Raw genomic sequence first — 23342 nt, 5'->3', positions numbered from 1 at the left:
ATAATTCGAGGGGAGATAGAGGGTTGAATCAGATTGTTGGTGGGCAATACATCACCCAGATTGCTAGGCATTTTGGTGTCGATTTATCTCGGTTAATTCCAAACAGTACAACAATGAAGCCTTTGAACAAAACGTATTATTTGAATGCAGAATTTTTGGAATACAATAATCATCAAAGGCTTATTCCATTTGTTCCGAGAGTAAATGTAGAGCCGCGTGCCCATGATCATGAAGCGGGTGGTAGCGGTGTTGGAGGAGATGATGTGGAGGAAGAGGTTCGCATGGAAGAACCTGAAACTGAAGAAGAGTTACCACAAGCTCAAAGGCGAAGGCGTAGGCGAACACAAAGGTCAAGGGAAGAAGAGTTGGAGGAAGTAATTTCTGGTTTTCATGATATGAGGGTAGGTTATCAACACAGGGATAACCAATATGAGGAACAAAGGCAACAATTTAACCAATATCATGAAGAACAACGCGAGCATAATAGGGTGGTAAGGTATGACCAAAGGTGGGGGAATTACAGGGGCGATTGGCTTCGCCATAACGTTGGTTTATATATGTAAAACCCCCAAGAGTATTATGCTACCTCCTACCAACATCCGACCTATTACCACACCCCAAACCGAATTCCTAGTCCTCCATTATATGAGGAACAAGCGGTCATGCAAGATGCACAAAGACGCTTTGAGGAACATTACCCACAGGGAAGACCTAGGAATGATGGTTCCGGCACCTACTCCGGCTGGCCTTTTGGTAACTTCTTTGGTGACAATTAGAGGGCTCATGTGCCCTATTTGGTAACATTTTGGTAATTTTTAGAATGGTTTCTTTTAAAACAATGGTTTGTAATAATTATAATATTTATGTTGTACGATTGACGTTTGTGGTGGTTGTGTTAAATACACCACTTTTATCTATTTCATTTTGTGTGTTTGTTTATTTCTTATTGTTAAGGTTTAGTGATGCTGGCATTAAGTTCAGCGAAGTACAATCAATTTGGAATTTGTGATAGAGATCAAGGAATGAATGATGTTCTTATGCTGGCATTAAGTTCAGTGCCATCGCTCACCTACATTTCACGATCTCCGACTTTATGCCAAGGTTTTTCGAACTCTTTTCACACTAATGCCCTCGTGAATTTTTAAATTATTTCTGATTTTAAGTAATGAGGGCCTTACTTAATTTTAAGTGTGGGGGAGGGGGTAATTCTCTCGGATAAGCAATGCAACTTGGCTTATTGTCGCATTTTATGAAAATTTTTAAATTTTTAAACTAAAAGTATTAGCGAAAAAGTCAAGTATGGGGGATTTTACTAATCTTTTCGAATTATTATTACTAAATTTTACAAAGTTAAAACGATTAAAGTACTTTTAGCTTGAAAATAAAAGGAATAAAAGTCACTAAACAGAAAGGATGCATCTAGATCATCCTTGAAGGAAGTAAAGTCTTCCGAATTTCGCCTTACTTGATATAGCAAACTTCCTAAACTATGTCATTTCATACCAATATCATATCACGATATAAGGTACAGTGGGAAGGGAAAGTCTTGAACTTTCAAACCTGAAAATAAACTTGGTAGGGTAAATCCAAGGAGCTATCCAGTGTAAAACCGATTACGGTATATAAGCTGGAGCAGGATCTGTCCCGCGCGATAGCTCAGTCTTCGCAGTTTTAACCCTTGATCTAAATTACACAAATTGACATGCAAGACCGATATTTATATCGCGTCAGGGGGCGCCCGGTTAAGAGTTCCATGATACTACAATCATGGGGGCGGATAGCTTACTAATCGTTGACTGAGACTTCGGTTTTCAGTTACCCTCAACCGAAATTTGAGGTTAAAACCAGAAAACGTGTCTAGCTTAAAAACTAGCATTGACATTTTCAAAATCTTAAAACGTTTTCTCAAAGATCCAATTTTCCCTAAGGATCCAAATTTTTAAAGAACTTTCACCGAAGTTCGTCTCTCCCAAACAATCCAAATGTGTGCGTGTGTTTCATAAATTGTGTTTGTACATCAACGAGTGTGTATTCCAAATGTGTAAACATGTGTTCATAAAGCGTGAGTTTGTGTTCCAAAATAATGTGTGTGTTTTTGTGTACTTCGTGTGACTAGTGTAAATTTGTGTACTATATCGTGTGAGTGTGATTTCTATTATTGTGTTCTCCAATAAATGTGTGTATTTTCTATTTTATGGTTTGAATTAATATGTTTGAGACAAGACTTGCTTGAGGACAAGCAAGAGTCAAGTGTCGGGGCGGGGGGTTTGATATTGCTTAAATTAGCATATTTTTAGACGCAGTATCGAGTCCTATTGTTGTTTATTTCGTATGTAAACATAGTATTTCCGTTAGTATTTCATATTATTGTAATATAGTCTAGAATCATTGTAAACTTGAAGAAATATGGAAGATTATGTATGATTCAGCTCAGAGATCGAAACCAAGACCAGAAATCCAAGAACAGTAAGGTGCGCTCAGCGCACCACTAAAGGTGCGCTCAGCGCACAATGCAAGATTTTGATCAGAAGATTTCTTGGCCAAAACCAAAGTGCGCCAAGCTATGTGCGCGCCGCGCACAGTAGTACCCTCAGCGCACCCCTCCGCGCACCTTTACCAGTAAAGCAGATTTGAAAGTGCGATGTCAAGCTGTAAAGAGAAGGTGGAGTAGGTGAACAGTGCGCGCCGCGCACCTCTATTGTGCGCTTGGTGCACTCCACTTTCCAACCACTAATCAGCCTTTTTAATCCTCTTTCCAGCTTCATTTGAAGGGGCACCAGTTTCCTTTCTGTTCAGAGACTAAAACATACGAATCAAAGTAATTCTTGGGCTTATCAAAGTGCATCCAAGCACTCAAATCATTGAAGAATCAAGGATCATTCAAGAGCTTCATCCAAGATTACTCCTAAAAGGTCAATCTTGTATTTACAACGAATTCTATCTTTGTTACTGTTTTGTTTAAGTTTTCAAGCATGATTGTTGGCTTGTCCATTTTATGTTCATCTAGATAAATAACCGAAATGTTGAATGTTAACTATTGATTGATTGTTATTATGCACGATAGTTTGATGTTTGAATAAAAGAACCATTCTTGTTAAGTTTAATCCTTTCGATTCAACTAGTTGATATGTTCATTTAATTAAGAAACATCATCTTGTTAAGTTAATGAATTGATTTACACCTAGTGACATGTGTTTATCCGTCTTTTGCCAAAAGGGATAAGTTGAGTTCAAATGATTAATTTACAGAAGAATGTAAGAACGACTCTTGTAGATACTTTGGAATAGCTTAATTAGTATGTGTAATTGTCTAGGAGAATGACCAATTCCTTAGAATCTATTATATACACTTTCAACTACCTAGTTCCATTAATTAACATGTGTTAGTGATTTGCCTTATCTAGTGACGTTTATAGGGATCTTATTATAACACTTAGTTAATTACTTGGGTTGGGTGAATTGAGCATTTAACCGGACCAAGGGAATGAACTAAGTTAAACCTTTAGTTGATATAGGAGTGGATCATGTACAACACACCATTGGCTTGATCATTCTTCAAGTCTTCAAACTAGTTGAATTAGTTGATTACAAATAGGAGGTCTTAGATGACAAGAACATCACTTGCGTCGTGTAATCCCGTTTGAGTGTTTGCGCAAGACTACTCTTGGTGAACCAATTAATTAGTTCTCGTGCATAACCAATCAATCCGATCTTAATCCTAAATAACATTCAACATTAAGGGTAAAAAGTCTAGATGAGCATATTTCCTTAATTTGATATCAAAACTATCTTTTACTTTCATAAACTTAAAATACCAAAAATATTGTCTTTTAATCTTATTCATCACTTGATTCGTCCATCGTAAAAGGGCAAACCAAAATATATTGTAATTGTAATTTTATTAGTTAATCACAATTTAGTTTATAATCCTAATTTGACTTAGATATTGTCTTTGGAACGATACACGGATTTACCATTTACTATACTACTACATGATCGGGTACACTGCCCGTTAGTGTGTAGCAATCGTTAATCGGTATTTTTCTATACTATTTCATACAACAATTCATATACCACGTTTTGCACATCAGGCTCTATAACGATCGAGCCAATCCATACCAACGACAATATCAAAATCACCCAAAGTCATCGGAATGTGATCGATTTTAAAAATTTCGGTACCAAACACAACATTACAATTTTTACAAACATCAATCCCTAGCACCGTTTTACCATCCGCTATTTCGACTTCTATCGGATGACTTAACTTAGCTAGCGGTTTATTTAACTTAGGCACAAATCGAGGCGACACAAAGGACAAATTAGCACCACTATCAAAAAGTATCCGTGCCGGATTAGAGTTAACCATGAAAGTACCTGAGACGACTTCATTGGATTGCTTGGCCTCATCATTGGTCATTAAGTAATTGCGACCCCTAGCCATACCCGCCGCCTTCTCTAACTTCTTAACATGGTAATTATTCAAATCGGGACATTCCGGCCTCTTGTGCCCTTCTTTACCACAATTATAACAAGTGAGTTTGGTTGTAGAAGGTGGGTTGGTGCAATCACGGGCCATATGCCTCTTTCGTCCACAATTGTGGCAAGAATAACAGAATTCTCCGGGAACACTCTTCTTCACACTAATGACACTCTCGGTTGCACCCTTACCCCTCTTGTTCGAATGACTAGTAGCTTCGAACTTGCTCTTGCCAAAAGTAAAGCCACTCTTTCTCAACACGAGCGCCTCGAAACCTTTGGCCATATTGAACAACTCATCGAAACTTTTCACCACGTTCACACTAATATTCTCTTGATAACTATCATTCAAGATTAGATAGAAATATTCCTTCAATATTTTATCATTCCCGATATACTCCGGGCAAAATTGGGTTTTGGACAAGAAAACGGATTTGAGAGTGTTCAAATCCATCGACCCTTACCTCAAGGAACGTAACTCGTCCTTAAGCCTTGTAAGATCGGCCGAAGTTCGGTATTCGTCGAAAAATTCCGCCATGAATTCATCCCAAGTGAATTCCATGCATTGTTCTTCACCATAAACTTGGATCTTTGCGTCCCACCACAACTTTGCATCGCCCCTCAACATACTACACCCGTACCTTGTCTTCTTATTGAGAGGACATTCGCAAGTACGGAAGGCCCCCTCCATATCGGAGATCCAACGGGCACTCTTAAGAGGGTCTCGTTCACCTTCAAAGGTGGGAGGTTGAGAATCCTTGAAATTTTTATAAAAGAAGTCCCGTCTCCCCCACATTATCATCTTGTAGAACAAGCTTAACTTGTTCCTTAACCACATTAACTAGTTGCTCGTCGATCGTATCTAGAAACATCTTCTTAACGTCTTCTAGAAACTCCGCTTTTTGGCGTTTAAAGATGGCCTCAACTTTGGCCGTGAACTCAACATCCTCACTCGTACCTCCTTCATTGGTGTCATGCCTGAAATGTCCCGTTCTTATTGATTAAAAACGTTCCATATTAATTGATTTCGTTGCGAGGTTTTGACCTCTATATGAGACGTTTTTCAAAGACTGCATTCATTTTTAAAACAAACCATAACCTTTATTTCATAAATAAAGGTTTAAAAAGCTTTACGTAGATTATCAAATAATGATAATCTAAAATATCCTGTTTACACACGACCATTACATAATGGTTTACAATACAAATATGTTACATCGAAATCAGTTTCTTGAATGCAGTTTTTACACAATATCATACAAACATGGACTTCAAATCTTGTCCTTATTTTAGTATGCAACAGCGGAAGCTCTTAATATTCACCTGAGAATAAACATGCTTTAAACGTCAACAAAAATGTTGGTGAGTTATAGGTTTAACCTATATATATCAAATCGTAACAATAGACCACAAGATTTCATATTTCAATACACATCCCATACATAGAGATAAAAATCATTCATATGGTGAACACCTGGTAACCGACATTAACAAGATGCATATATAAGAATATCCCCATCATTCCGGGACACCCTTCGGATATGATATAAATTTCGAAGTACTAAAGCATCCGGTACTTTGGATGGGGTTTGTTAAGCCCAATAGATCTATCTTTAGGATTCGCGTCAATTAGGGTGTCTGTTCCCAAATTCTTAGATTACCAGACTTAATAAAAAGGGGCATATTCGATTTCGATAATTCAACCATAGAATGTAGTTTCACGTACTTGTGTCTATTTTGTAAATCATTTATAAAACCTGCATGTATTCTCATCCCAAAAATATTAGATTTTAAAAGTGGGACTATAACTCACTTTCACAGATTTTTACTTCGTCGGGAAGTAAGACTTGGCCACTGGTTGATTCACGAACCTATAACAATATATACATATATATCAAAGTATGTTCAAAATATATTTACAACACTTTTAATATATTTTGATGTTTTAAGTTTATTAAGTCAGCTGTCCTCGTTAGTAACCTACAACTAGTTGTCCACAGTTAGATGTACAGAAATAAATAGATAAATATTATCTTGAATCAATCCACGACCCAGTGTATACGTATCTCAGTATTGATCACAACTCAAACTATATATATTTTGGAATCAACCTCAACCCTGTATAGCTAACTCCAACATTCACATATAGAGTGTCTATGGTTGTTCCGAAATATATATAGATGTGTCGACATGATAGGTCGAAACATTGTATACGTGTCTATGGTATCTCAAGATTACATAATATACAATACAAGTTGATTAAGTTATGGTTGGAATAGATTTGTTACCAATTTTTACGTAGCTAAAATGAGAAAAATTATCCAATCTTGTTTTACCCATAACTTCTTCATTTTAAATCCGTTTTGAGTGAATCAAATTGCTATGGTTTCATATTGAACTCTATTTTATGAATCTAAACAGAAAAGTATAGGTTTATAGTCTGAAAAATAAGTTACAAGTCGTTTTTGTAAAGGTAGTCATTTCAGTCGAAAGAACGACGTCTAGATGACCATTTTAGAAAACATACTTCCACTTTGAGTTTAATCATAATTTTTGGATATAGTTTCATGTTCATAATAAAAATCATTTTCTCATAATAACAACTTTAAAATCAAATTTTATCATAGTTTTTAATTAACTAACCCAAAACAGCCCGCGGTGTTACTACGACGGCGTAAATCCGGTTTTACGGTGTTTTTCGTGTTTCCAGGTTTTAAATCATTAAGTTAGCATATCATATAGATATAGAACATGTGTTTAGTTGATTTTAAAAGTCAAGTTAGAAGGATTAACTTTTGTTTGCGAACAATGTAACGACCCTGGTTTTTCCAACATTATTTTATTAATAATTATTATTATTAATACGTGTGATTAAACGAATGTATGTTATTACATTTACTTGTTGCCATGATAAACCATACTTGATTCTTTAATGCCCGAAACGTCTTTGTGACACCCGAAACTTACACGAATAATAATTTCAAGTATTATTTACATTCATGATTAATTTTATTAATCATTTTAATTAACTATGGTGATTAGTTAGTTACTTGGGCTTTAGTTGGAATAATTTGTAAATTACCTGAACTTGGGCTTGTTAAATGTTATGGACTCATGGTTATGGACTTATAGGCCCACTCTACCTCCCTTAATGGACTACTAGGAGCCCATATTATGCTAATGGCTATTTAATAATAAACATGGAATAAATAAATTAAGTGGAAGACAATTTCTTACAAGCATGCTAGCAATATTCCCTCATGCTCTTAGCTTTTCCCATTCCACACAAACACCACACTTCAATGCAAGAATAATGCATGTTGACCACTCCATGGATGGCCTAAAAACCGTCCACCATGGGGGTCTTGGAGGGTGGGATTGTTTTTTAAATTTTGACTACATATTCTCTAGTATTATCTCACTTATACTTACACATACTTGCACACTTTCAATTGATCTCATTTTTTCTCTCTACTTGGTAAGTAACAAGGCTTATTTACTCTTCTTTTTCTTCATCTAAAACAGCCCCCAACAATCATCTTCATCATCATTTCTTTTGTTGTTAAATTGTTACTTAATCTTGTTATAGCTTACTTACTTGTAGTTGTTTTAATTACTAGTTTCTTGTTGTTACATACTAATTACTAAGGAGCAAACTTTCTAGTTTGATTCTTCATTTATCTTGTGCTAACAAGAACATGCAAGAACAAAACTCTCTAGTTTATGTTCTACCTCTATTGTTATAAAAGATTGTAAGTTCGTGGTTGTAAAAATCATACATGCATTCATGTTAGTAAACTTGAAGTTTACTTTCTAAAGATCAAGACCTAGGCTTGAATCTTTAAAAGTATGAAACTCATGAACTTGTTACTTGTTTATTTAGTTTATCATTTTCATTCTTGCACTCAAATTACACTTTACTAGTTGATAATCAAAGTTTTGTAACCTATGGTTTCACTAAAGTAAAGATTCAAGGGATGGTAATTATGATTTAACTTAATGACTTTACTTAGACTTTCACTTGGGTTATGATGGTCAAGACTTGGTTAAAATGATGTAAACACATCCATGAGTTGTACACTTGAAGCCATATGCATCAAGGATGAGAACCATGATGAACATCAAGCACCAAAACCACCGGAACTCCCTTAAACTTACTGTTCTGTCCAAACTTTCTGATCAGCTGAACCCGTAACAGACCAGTAGGTCTGGGCTGATCTAACACTGATTTTTGGATAGAACTTTTTGAGTAGATAACTTTTCATATAAGACTCGTCTTCATACGAGTTACGGTTTAGAGTCTATGGCCCTCCGAGCGTCACTAAGTCCATTTACTTTTCTAGTTTTCTGTTTCTGTTTTCTGTTTACTGTTTTCTGAGTCAGACCTAAACACCTGGGCTACTTTAACTGTGATATTCAGTTAGCTCTGTTTGAGTAGATAATTTTTCGTTTAGGACTCGTCTTAATACGAGTTACGGTTTAGGATTTATGGCCCTCCGATCGTCACTAGGTCCTCTAACATTGTGCAGAAAATTCTGACCTACTCGCACTTAAACCGTCGCCACGGTCAAACTAAGACGAGTTTGCTTCTGAGATTTTTACCACACTTAAGGGACTCATATACGGAGCCATGGCCACTGGTCTCACCTTATTTCAGTAGGTATAGAGACCGTGGTGACTGACCGAAGTCAGCCTTCGTTTTAAAACTTCCTTTATGAACAAAACATACTTATACCTTTCGTTTGATGATGTTTGATGATGACCCTTATGACCTTATTTACATACTTATCAACCTTTTAAGACAAGCTACTGACTTAGTACTATTTGACTTAGGTTGAGGACTTTTGGACCGATTACTTGCACACTTTCCCGACTCTACATTACTACTATTTTACCGCTACTTATCATTGTGAGTTATAGCTTTCCCTTTTTACTTTAACTTATTTTGGGAACTGAGAATACATGCGCATTTTATGTTTTACATAATAGGCACGAGTACTTAAACTTTATATATGTGTGGGTTACATAACGGCAGAAACATTCCCTTTAGCTCGGTAACGTTTAGTCATTGGTTTTTGAACCGTGAACGCGAATCTTAGATATGGATCCATAGGGTTTGACATCCCCACTCGGGCTAGTCGCGCTAGTATTTAACGAGTGTTTAATACTTCGAGGTTATACGCACTTGCCAAGTGCACTTTCAGGGGGTACATAAACGTTAAGTTAGTTACCGGGTGCCCGCGGTTAAGCATATACTTTTACATACTTTTGAAACGCTCGTTGTAGCACCGAAATCTCGTGGCCTACTTACATTACTGTTATACTTAAACTATAGCTCACCAACCTTTGTGTTGACCTTTTAAGCGTGTATTTCTCAGGTGCTTGAAGTCGCTTCCGCTATCATACTAGTCGTGCTGTAGAACCCGCTGCTTAGAGTTGTTATCGCATGACTACTTATCTTGCATTCAAACTTATATACTTTTGGAACTATGTCATGTAACGACCTTTGTGGTCACGTACACTTATTTAATGCTTCTACTTAGTGAAGCTTACTTTTGGATTGTAAAACATTCGACGTTTGTTATGACGTCACTTTTATTAATGAATGCAAACTCTGTTTTGAAAACGCATATAGTACTTAACCTTGTAATGATCCTGTTGATGATGGTCTGTACGTGATGATTTAGTACGGGGCGTCACATTTGGTATCAGAGCCTTGGTTGTAGGGAATTAGGATGCATTAGTGAGTCTAAGACCGACCCGAGTAGGATTCACTAATAGGACTAATCTACAACTTGCTAGCTTACTTGTTTCCGCTGTGTTTACTATATGTTGCTGCTTACCTTTACTGCTATATGCCGTATGTTACTACATGTTTTCACTACTGCATGCTATTATTTGCTTTCGATTGCATGCTACTTTCATACGATTTGCTGTTATTGCCATGCTAGTTACTGTTATACATGATTTAAACTATTGGCCAATTATTTGCGTGCTTTATGACTTACTGACATGGAAAAATTTATTTTTCCTTGTTCAGATGTCGGACGTTCCACCTGCTGGCATTCCGGGCAGTACAGGCTCAGACCCCGTTGTCCCACCTACTGCTATACCTGCTGCTGCTGCTGCTGCTGCTGCCGATATTTCGGCCCCGACACCCACTGGCGATCCCGGCGCTTCCACTTCCGGAGCTAGCTCTAGTGCACCTGCCCCAGCGTCTTCTTCCAGAACCCCGAGGCAACTGGCTCGCATTGGTGGTATGGAGATCCCCGCGGAGTTCGGGGAAGGTCCTTTTCGTAATCACTGGCGCACTCCCTGCCGACGCACTCCCGACGGATACCTAGCAGTGATTACGCCAGGCCGACACCGACAGATGTTGGCCGCCTTCGGATATCCAGTTGAGCCACCCGTGTCACCACCACATGATTCAGACGACGGGTCTTCCACCGATGCTCCTTCAGACAACACCACATCTGATGACTCCAGTGATGAGGAGGATCCCGCTGACAGACCGATTCAGGCACCCTCTACCCCGCCGAAGAAGCGGTATCGCTTCGCTGGCATTATTCCGGGTCGTACTATCACTGACGCTTTTGGTCGGCGTCAGAGGATTACTGCTAGTAAACGGCTGGTGCCATACCCTGCTGACCCACTGATATTACCATCTCCACCCAGAGCCGGACCATCTACTTCAGCACCACTAGCACCACCTGCACCACCAGCACCACCTGCACCGCCAGCACCACCTGCCCCACCATCTTCCTCTAATGAGGGACTGAGGCGGGAGATTGAGATTCTTCAGGCCCGAGTTACTGAGCTTGAGGAGCAGTTGGCTCAGGTTTTGGACATCTTGCACCCACCATCACCGTAGGACTTTGTATTAGATTCTGTATTGTAATCTCTTTTGGAATTTCATATTTCACTTATGTATCGTACGAACTTATTGTAATGTATGGAACTTATTATCTTTAATGAATAGAAATTTGTGTTGTTTACTTTTTGCACAAGTGTTCTATTTACATTATCATGGTTTTGTGGTACTTATATCTGCTTGCGTTACTTCATCAACATGTGTTGTGCTGTTTTCATGTTGATTGTTATACACTATATTATTATTATTTGCATACTGGATTTTGACTTGAGTCAAAATGTTTGTTTAGAACATCATGGCCAACGGGAGATCAACCCCTACCGCAGCACAAATTGAGGAAATGATTAACGAGCGTGTTGCTGCTGCTCTAGCTGAAAGGCAACCCCAAGCTCCACCACCACCACCACCGGTTGTTCCACCCGTCCAAATTGGGTGTACATATAAGGAATTCCAAAGCTGTAAGCCGCACTACTTCAGTGGCACTGAGGGACCAGTCGGTCTCACAAGATGGTTCGAAAAGTTAGAATCGGTATTCAGGGTTAGCAATTGCTCTGAGGCTAACAAAACGAAATTTGCATCTTGCATGCTTTTCGATGGCGCGCTTACATGGTGGAATACCATGGCCCAAGCGCAAGGAATTGATGAGGCGTATGCTACGCCTTGGGAAGAATTTAAATCTGCTATGATCGAGGAATACTGTCCGAGGACCGAAATCCAAAAAATGGAAATTGAATTTATGCAATTGAAGACCGTAGGGAACGACCTTAACAGTTACAATCGTAGGTTTTTGGAGTTGGCTCTTATGTGCCCGACCATGGTCACCCCCGAATTTAAGCGCTTGGAAAAATACTTCTCGGGACTTCCTAAGTCCATCAAGGGCAATGTTACCTCATCCATGCCACCAAGTGTTCCCGAAGCAATGCGCATGGCGCATACTCTCTTGAATCAAATCATCCTTGACGAGCCGGAGAAGGCTAAGTTTGAAACTGGTAGTGGCGAGAAGAGGAAATGGGACAACAACCACAACAACAACAACCGAGGTAGAAACTATGATCAAAACCCGGCAAAGCGACATGAAGGTTTCAGGCAAAACAACAACAACACCAACCCCGGCACAAGCTCTAACCCGAACTACAAGGGAACCCTACCACAATGCAAGAGGTGCTACAAGCACCACACCGGGTATTGTAATGTTGTTTGCGAGAAGTGCCAACGGACCAGGCATGTTGGCAAGGATTGCAAGATTACTACATTGAATGTGAAGCCAAACGACAACCACAATGGGCCTAAGAAGTGTTAGGAATGCGGGAAGACGGGCCATTTCAGAAACGAGTGCCCAAACAAGCGTAAAGATGGTGGACCACCACGTGCTAGAGCCTTCAATGTTAATGCAAGGGACGCATGTGACAACCCCGACTTGGTGACAGGTATATTCGAAATCAACAATCTTTTAGTTTCTGTCCTATTTGATACTGGTGCCGATAGGAGCTATGTGTGTAGACACTTTTGTGATAAGTTAGATTGGTCGTTAGTTCCTTTAAGGGAAAGTATGCTTGTCGAGGTAGCCAACGGAAAACTTGAAAAAGTGGACCAAATTGGCCGAGGGGCTATTATCAACATAGCCGGTGTAGACTTTGAGATAGACTTGATACCCATTAAGTTGGGAAGTTTTGATGTTATTGTTGGCATGGATTGGTTGACTAAGATAAGAGCCGAGATTATTTGTGGAGACAAAGCTCTTCGTATACCGCAAGGAGATGGCGAGCCATTGATCATTTATGGAGAGAGATGTAGCTCTCAATTGAACCTCATCAGTTGCATTAAAGCACAGAAAATAATGAAGAAAGGACGCCTTTCTGTCCTAGCTCATGTGAAAACCGTAGGAACCGAGGAGAAGAAAGTGGAAGATGTGCGTATTGTGAACGAGTTCCCCGATGTCTTTCCCGAAGAATTGCTGGGATTACCGCCACCGAGGGCAGTAGAATTTCAAATCGACTTAGTGCCAGGAGCTGCACCTGTAGCTCGCGCACCCTATAGACTTGCACCTTCCGAGATGCAAGAATTGCAAAGCCAGCTACAAGAGTTACTTGATCGAGGGTTTATTCAACCGAGTTCTTCGCCGTGGGGCGCGCCTGTGTTGTTTGTAAAGAAGAAGGATGGATCCTTCCGAATGTGTATCGACTACCGTGAGCTCAACAAATTAACAATCAAGAATCGATATCCTCTCCCACGAATTGACGATCTTTTTGACCAACTGCAAGGATCGTGTGTTTACTCAAAGATCGATTTACGATCCGGCTATCACCAGTTGAGGGTGAAGGAAAGTGACGTGATGAAAACTGCATTTAGAACCCGCTACGGACATTATGAGTTTCTTGTAATGCCATTCGGTCTGACCAATGCACCTGCTGTATTTATGGACCTTATGAATCGTGTTTGCAAGCCGTACTTGGACAAATTTGTTATAGTCTTCATAGATGATATCCTCATCTACTCTAAGAGCGAAGAAGAACACGAGCATCATCTCCGATTAGTACTTGAACTTTTGAGACGTGAGCAACTTTACGCAAAGTTTTCCAAGTGTGAATTCTGGTTGAAGGAAGTTCAGTTTTTGGGTCATGTTGTGAGTGACCAGGGCATCAAAGTTGATCCCGCCAAGATCGAAGCTATCAGCAAGTGGGAGACCCCCACTACTCCGACTCACATCCGCCAATTTTTGGGTCTTGCCGGTTATTACCGAAGGTTTATCGAAGGTTTCTCTCTGATTTCACGTCCGCTAACCTCACTCACTCACAAAGGAAAGAAATTTGTTTGGGGAGACGAGTAATAGAAAGCGTTTCAATTCTTGAAACGGAAGTTAACCACCGCGCCTATCCTATCACTTCCTGAGGGTAATGACGATTTTGTTGTTTACTGCGACGCCTCGAAAACTGGTTATGGTTGTGTGCTTATGCAACGCACGAAGGTCATCGCCTATGCTTCTCGTCAACTTAAGATCCACGAATGAAACTATACTACACACGATCTTGAACTTGGAGCCGTTGTCTTCGCGCTCAAATTGTGGAGGCACTACCTTTATGAAACTAAATGCACTATCTTCACCGATCACAAGAGTCTCCAGCATATATTCGATCAGAAACATTTGAATATGAGACAACGAAGGTGGATTGAGACGCTAAATGATTACAAGTGTGAACTTCGCTATCATCCGGGTAAGGCCAACGTTGTTGCTGACGCCTTAAGCCGAAAGGAGAGGTCGGCACCTCTTCGCGTTCGAGCATTGAACATCACGATTCATTCCAACCTCCAGAACCAAATCCGAGCAGCCCAAGAACAGGCTCTCATAGAGAAGCACTTACGATATGAATATTTGAACATTCTCGTCTCTAAATTCGAGGTTAGAGAATCCGGACTCCGATGTTATGCCGGAAGAATTTGGGTACCACGCTATGGAGACTTACAGAGCCTCATATTGGATGAAGCTCACAAGTCAAGATATTCGATTCATCCCGGAGCGGGCAAGATGTACCATGATATTAAAGAACAATATTGGTGGCCGAATCTCAAGAAAGACGTTGCAGCTTATGTTAGTAAGTGTTTGACTTGCTCAAACGTTAAAGCCGAGCATCAAAAACCTTCTGGGTTACTTCAACTGCCGGAAATCCCACAATGGAAGTGGGAGATGATAACTATGGACTTTATCACCAAACTGCCAAAGACAGTGGGCGGATACGATACCATTTGGGTTATTGTTGACCGTCTTACCAAGACTGCACATTTCTTAGCAATGAAAGAAACCGATACAATGGAGAGACTTGCTCAACTTTATATTAAAGAGGTTGTATCACGACACGGTATACCCTTATCGATCATCTCCGATCGCGATCCTCGATTTGCTTCTAGATTTTGGCGTTCTTTGCAAGAAGCCATGGGAACTCGCCTCGACATGAGCACTGCATATCACCCTCAGACTGACGGGCAAAGTGAACGAACAATTCAAACCTTGGAGGACATGCTACGTACATGTGTTATTGATTTTGGAAAGGCCTGGGAAAGGCATTTGCCACTCGCCGAATTCTCTTACAACAACAGTTACCACTCGAGCATTAAAGCTGCACCTTTTGAAGCATTGTATGGCCGCAAGTGCCGTTCTCCTCTTTGTTGGGCCGAGCTAGGTGAAGTGCAACTCACCGGGCCCGAGATAGTCCACGAAACATCAGAGAAGATTGCCCAAATTCAAAACAGACTCAAGGTAGCTCGTGATCGCCAAAAGAGTTATGCTGATAGTAAACGTAAAGACTTTGAATTCAATGTTGGTGACCACGTTATGTTGAAGGTTGCACCTTGGAAGGGTGTGATTCGTTTTGGAAAGCGCGGAAAGTTAAACCCGCGGTACATTGGTCCATTTGAAATTTTGGAGCGCGTTGGACCCGTTGCTTATCGCCTTGATCTTCCAGCATAATTGAGCTCAGTTCATCCTACCTTCCACGTATCAAACTTGAAGAAGTGTCTTGCTCCACCTGAACTGATCATACCATTGGAGGAACTTACTATTGACGACAAACTTCACTTTGTGGAAGAGCCTGTTGAAATTATAGAACGTGAAGTTAAGGAGTTGAAACACAATAGGATTCCGATCGTCCGAGTTCGATGGAATGCCAAACGAGGACCTGAGTTTACTTGGGAACGAGAGGATCAAATGAGACAGAAGTATCCTCACCTTTTTCCACCTCCTCCATCACCTTCAGATTCAGCTTAAAATTTCGGGACGAAATTTTCTTTAACAGGTGGGTAATGTAACGACCCTGGTTTTTCCAACATTATTTTATTAATAATTATTATTATTAATACGTGTGATTAAACGAATGTATGTTATTACATTTACTTGTTGCCATGATAAACCATACTTGATTCTTTAATGCCCGAAACGTCTTTGTGACACCCGAAACTTACACGAATAATAATTTCAAGTATTATTTACATTCATGATTAATTTTATTAATCATTTTAATTAACTATGGTGATTAGTTAGTTACTTGGGCTTTAGTTGGAATAATTTGTAAATTACCTGAACTTGGGCTTGTTAAATGTTATGGACTCATGGTTATGGACTTATAGGCCCACTCTACCTCCCTTAATGGACTACTAGGAGCCCATATTATGCTAATGGCTAATTAATAATAAACATGGAATAAATAAATTAAGTGGAAGACAATTTCTTACAAGCATGCTAGCAATATTCCCTCATGCTCTTAGCTTTTCCCATTCCACACAAACACCACACTTCAATGCAAGAATAATGCATGTTGACCACTCCATGGATGGCCTAAAAACCGTCCACCATGGGGGTCTTGGAGGGTGGGATTGTTTTTTAAATTTTAACTACATATTCTCTAGTATTATCTCACTTATACTTACACATACTTGCACACTTTCAATTGATCTCATTTTTTCTCTCTACTTGGTAAGTAACAAGGCTTATTTACTCTTCTTTTTCTTCATCTAAAACAGCCCCCAACAATCATCTTCATCATCATTTCTTTTGTTGTTAAATTGTTACTTAATCTTGTTATAGCTTACTTACTTGTAGTTGTTTTAATTACTAGTTTCTTGTTGTTACATACTAATTACTAAGGAGCAAACTTTCTAGTTTGATTCTTCATTTATCTTGTGCTAACAAGAACATGCAAGAACAAAACTCTCTAGTTTATGTTCTACCTCTATTGTTATAAAAGATTGTAAGTTCGTGGTTGTAAAAATCATACATGCATTCATGTTAGTAAACTTGAAGTTTACTTTCTAAAGATCAAGACCTAGGCTTGAATCTTTAAAAGTATGAAACTCATGAACTTGTTACTTGTTTATTTAGTTTATCATTTTCATTCTTGCACTCAAATTACACTTTACTAGTTGATAATCAAAGTTTTGTAACCTATGGTTTCACTAAAGTAAAGATTCAAGGGATGGTAATTATGATTTAGCTTAATGACTTTACTTAGACTTTCACTTGGGTTATGATGGTCAAGACTTGGTTAAAATGATGTAAACACATCCATGAGTTGTACACTTGAAGCCATATGCATCAAGGATGAGAACCATGATGAACATCAAGCACCAAAACCACCGGAACTCCCTTAAACTTACTGTTCTGTCCAAACTTTCTGATCAGCTGAACCCGTAACAGACCAGTAGGTCTGGGCTGATCTAACCCTGATTTTTGGATAGAACTTTTCGAGTAGATAACTTTTCATATAAGACTCGTCTTCATACGAGTTACGGTTTAGAGTCTATGGCCCTCCGAGCGTCACTAAGTCCATTTACTTTTCTAGTTTTCTGTTTCTGTTTTCTGTTTACTGTTTTCTGAGTCAGACCTAAACACCTGGGCTACTGTAACTGTGATATTCAGTTAGCTCTGTTCGAGTAGATAATTTTTCGTTTAGGACTCGTCTTAATACGAGTTACGGTTTAGGATTTATGGCCCTCCGATCGTCACTAGGTCCTCTAACATTGTGCAGAAAATTCTGACCTACTCGCACTTAAACCGTCGCCACGGTCAAACTAAGACGAGTTTGCTTCTGAGATTTTTACCACACTTAAGGGACTCATATACGGAGCCATGGCCACTGGTCTCACCTTATTTCAGTAGGTATAGAGACCGTGGTGACTGACCGAAGTCAGCCTTCGTTTTAAAACTTCCTTTATGAACAAAACATACTTATACCTTTCGTTTGATGATGTTTGATGATGACCCTTATGACCTTATTTACATACTTATCAACCTTTTAAGACAAGCTACTGACTTAGTACTATTTGACTTAGGTTGAGGACTTTTGGACCGATTACTTGCACACTTTCCCGACTCTACATTACTACTATTTTACCGCTACTTATCATTGTGAGTTATAGCTTTCCCTTTTTACTTTAACTTATTTTGGGAACTGAGAATACATGCGCATTTTATGTTTTACATAATAGGCACGAGTACTTAAACTTTATATATGTGTGGGTTACATAACGGCAGAAACATTCCCTTTAGCTCGGTAACGTTTAGTCATTGGTTTTTGAACCGTGAACGCGAATCTTAGATATGGATGCATAGGGTTTGACATCCCCACTCGGGCTAGTCGCGCTAGCATTTAACGAGTGTTTAATACTTCGAGGTTATACGCATTTGCCAAGTGCACTTTTAGGGGGTACATAAACGTTAAGTTAGTTACCGGGTGCCCGCGGTTAAGCATATACTTTTACATACTTTTGAAACGCTCGTTGTAGCACCGAAATCTCGTGGCCTACTTACATTACTGTTATACTTAAACTATAGCTCACCAACCTTTGTGTTGACCTTTTAAGCGTGTATTTCTCAGGTGCTTGAAGTCGCTTCCGCTATCATACTAGTCGTGCTGTAGAACCCGCTGCTTAGAGTTGTTATCGCATGACTACTTATCTTGCATTCAAACTTATATACTTTTGGAACTATGTCATGTAACGACCTTTGTGGTCACGTACACTTATTTAATGCTTCTACTTAGTGAAGCTTACTTTTGGATTGTAAAACATTCGACGTTTGTTATGACGTCACTTTTATTAATGAATGCAAACTCTGTTTTGAAAACGCATATAGTACTTAACCTTGTAATGATCCTGTTGATGATGGTCCGTGCGTGATGATTTAGTACGGGGCGTCACAAACAAGTTTAGAATTAACTAAACTATGTTCTAGTGATTACAAGTTTAAACCTTCGAATAAGATAGCTTTATATGTATGAATCGAATGATGTTATGAACATCATTACTACCTTAAGTTCCTTGGATAAACCTACTGGAAAAGAGAAAAATGGATCTAGCTTCAATGGATCCTTGGATGGCTCGAAGTTCTTGAAGCAGAATCATGACACGAAAACAAGTTCAAGTAAGATCATCACTTGAAATAAGATTGTTATAGTTGTAGAAATTGAACCAAAGTTTGAATATGATTATTACCTTGTATTAGAATGATAACCTACTGTAAGAAACAAAGATTTCTTGAGGTTGGATGATCACCTTACAAGATTGGAAGTGAGCTAGCAAACTTGAAAGTATTCTTGATTTTATGAAACTAGAACTTTTGGAATTTATGAAGAACACTTAGAACTTGAAGATAGAACTTGAGAGAGATCAATTAGATGAAGAAAATTGAAGAATGAAAGTGTTTGTAGGTGTTTTTGGTCGTTGGTGTATGGATTAGATATAAAGGATATGTAATTTTGTTTTCATGTAAATAAGTCATGAATGATTACTCATATTTTTGTAATTTTATGAGATATTTCATGCTAGTTGCCAAATGATGGTTCCCACATGTGTTAGGTGACTCACATGGGCTGCTAAGAGCTGATCATTGGAGTGTATATACCAATAGTACATACATCTAAAAGCTGTGTATTGTACGAGTACGAATACGGGTGCATACGAGTAGAATTGTTGATGAAACTGAACGAGGATGTAATTGTAAGCATTTTTGTTAAGTAGAAGTATTTTGATAAGTGTATTGAAGTCTTTCAAAAGTGTATAAATACATATTAAAACACTACATGTATATACATTTTAACTGAGTCGTTAAGTCATCGTTAGTCGTTACATGTAAGTGTTGTTTTGAAACCTTTAGGTTAACGATCTTGTTAAATGTTGTTAACCCAATGTTTATAATATCAAATGAGATTTTAAATTATTATATTATCATGATATTATCATGTATGAATATCTATTAATATGATATATATACATTAAATGTCTTTACAACGATAATCGTTACATATATGTCTCGTTTAAAAATCATTAAGTTAGTAGTCTTGTTTTTACATATGTAGTTCATTGTTAATATACTTAATGATATGTTTACTTATCATAGTATCATGTTAACTATATATATATCCATATATATGTCATCATATAGTGTTTACAAGTTTTAACGTTCGTGAATCACCGGTCAACTTGGGTGGTCAATTGTCTATATGAAACATATTTCAATTAATCAAGTCTTAACAAGTTTGATTGCTTAACATGTTGGAAACATTTAATCATGTAAATATCAATCTCAATTAATATATATAAACATGGAAAAGTTCGGGTCACTACAGTGCCCATTTCTCATCTTCATTCTATAAAACGGAAATAGGTTAAACAACGAACGAAAGGAAATGACACATATACAGATTCACCTCACCGCCCCATCTTGCTCAACAATCGTCGTACATCGCTTGCTTGACACGATTTGGACCCGTAACAATGGTAGCTAATCATTGTTACGCGAGCACGTCGCATTAACTCGCTAGTACAACGTCCATCTAACTTGATGATTGCAAAAACACAACACAAAACAATTAGCGCATAGTTAGCTCGCCTAAACCTAGGCACTAACCAATCCCCGGTCCGACCCGTCTCCTACAAGTCCCGCATAACGCGCATACACAATTCAAGTCTAAGTCTAGGAACCTATCTCAAGTCGCCTAAATCCCTTAGACCATGCTCTGATACAACTTGTAACAACCCAATCCAATAACCAACCGAATACGCGAAATAATTTTTTTTTTATGTCATAAGGGTGCGCCACGCGCACCACCTTAGGGTGCGCGGCGCGCACAGGCCAAATCAGCTTCTGTCCGAAATTGTCATTTTTCAAATAAAGATCTCCCACTTCCCGACATATTTAGAAGAAACGCTTTTCACAACATGATATAATAGTTAAAACTCACACGATTCAATAATAAAATAAGTTTTACGAAATCGGGCCCACATATGCCGTAATACGAGTTTCGTACAAAAGTATAAGTTTCAACCGAATTAGTTTAAATTCCAAACGACACTAGGGCATGATGTTTGGGGGTTAAACTACCCAACTCTCGGTCAAACTTCAAAAGCTAACACATCCAAAAGCGTCCCCTATCAATACAAAGAGGGATCTCTAATCCAATCGAACGCCCTTACGCTTGTCAACGCCCGAGCCTATAAAAAGGTAAACAACGAGAGGGTAAGCAAAGCTTAGTGAATGCAATAATTATACATACACATATATAACCTACTTACTTGCAAACACTTACACAATACCGCATACAAGCTAGCAATTCGACAACTATGCAAACATTATGCATATACCAATATCCGCAATCATAATAAGCTAGCGATTCCAAAAGCATATAGTTCACAATTAAATATGCTAGTACACAAATTCACACAACCATGGTTAACCAATCATACTAGGGAACGGTACTCGAAAAAGACTGTCGGAGTTCATAACATCCATTAGTGTTAATTAAACACCGCATAATCACTAATCCCCCGGGTGATGTCTTGAACACCGCGACTAACTCACCCCCATGACAATGTGGCGTCTTGAACACCGCGACGATTCCACATGTCAATCAAAAAAATGAGTGGTGTCTTGAACACCGCGACAATTCCACTCCCATGACAATGTGGTGTCTTGAACACCGCGACAATACCACATGTCAATCAAATAATGAGTAGTGTCTTGAACACCGCGACAATACTACTCGTTACTTAGAATGTGGTGTCTTGGACACCGCGATAATTCCACATTCATACTACACAAATAAATACATTATATGTGCACACGCATAATTATTCCACTCACCTTAACGATTCGGTGACGGTTTTATACTTCCGTGAGCTTCAAAGCAAAGTACCTAATACAATAAGTACTCGATCAACACACAAACTAGTTGGACTAAATACCAACAACTTACACATGTGCATTTAATGACTTAATGCATTAAATGCCCCATTTTCACCAAAACCGTACACTAAATGTCAAGACCACCACATATCACTAAAAGCTAGTGATTAAGGTCCAACAACACTAACTAATACATAATTAGGGCATTTTATACCCATCTTTCTCAATTAGGTCAATTATTACCCATTTGACCACTTTAAGGTCTACACACCCATTTAATAAACATCTAGGTGTGCTAGTAATTAACTAACCAATTTAGGCTCATAAACCCCAATTAACACTTTGAAACCCTAGGTTAGTCATTCTTGAGTCCTCATGGCTCAATCTTACCCAAGAACACCCAAAATCACCAAATATGGGTTTTACGTTCTTCATTTACCCAAACCCTAACCCATACATAAATCAAAGTAAGGAAATCAAAGTTAGAACATACCACTACAACCAAAACGTAGCTAGAGAGGAGATAAACAACTTTATAACTCGAGCTAAGACTCAAAACTAGCTCTTTCTTCCTTTGCTTGAGCTTTCTCACACAAGAATCTCACTCTCTCTCTAAAATTGAAGTGGATAGGATAAGGTTGTTGGAATTGGAGTGAATGACACCCCAAGATCTGATCTACTGGCCTTAACTCGTCCACAAGTGAAATTATCAAAAAGCCCTTCAAAGTATCTGATTAAAAAGGAACAGAATCCGGCTACAGTGAAAAGTGCGCCACGCGCACCCTTATGTGTGCGCTGAGCTCACCAAGCTCAGATCATTCTCTGACCTCTGTTTAAATACACAAGGTCACCCACTCTTCATGTACTCTATATATATCTCTGTTTAATAAATATTAGGGTCTTACATATTGGTATAGATGGGTGATGGATCTCTGGAGTTTTATTCCAATGTAACTACATTCCAATAAACTATGTTTGATCAATACATTTATTAACCTTGGAAGCTTCAATCCAAACAATTATTAGGTCATTCATATCTATATTTGTATCCACTGTCAACTACTGTTAAAATATCAACTTTCCTTTCTACTGCAAATTTGGACTGGACCAATTAAGTACTAATAACTTGCTTATAATTACATTTGAAACCGTATAACATATACGAAAGTCGTTTAACATGTGGGCTGTTAAAGCTTTGAGTAAGTGAAAGCTAGGGAAGGAAGACGTACTGTGATACTTTTTTGTTTTGTCGAGCCGGAACAACTTGTGTACTAACTTTCCCATCTTTTTTCTTTTTCTTTGAAATTTCTTACTACCACCTACA

The sequence above is a fragment of the Rutidosis leptorrhynchoides genome, chromosome 9 (assembly GCF_046630445.1).
Source record: "Rutidosis leptorrhynchoides isolate AG116_Rl617_1_P2 chromosome 9, CSIRO_AGI_Rlap_v1, whole genome shotgun sequence".
In the NCBI taxonomy this organism is placed as follows: domain Eukaryota; kingdom Viridiplantae; phylum Streptophyta; class Magnoliopsida; order Asterales; family Asteraceae; genus Rutidosis; species Rutidosis leptorrhynchoides.
This window is presented reverse-complemented; position numbering follows the sequence as displayed.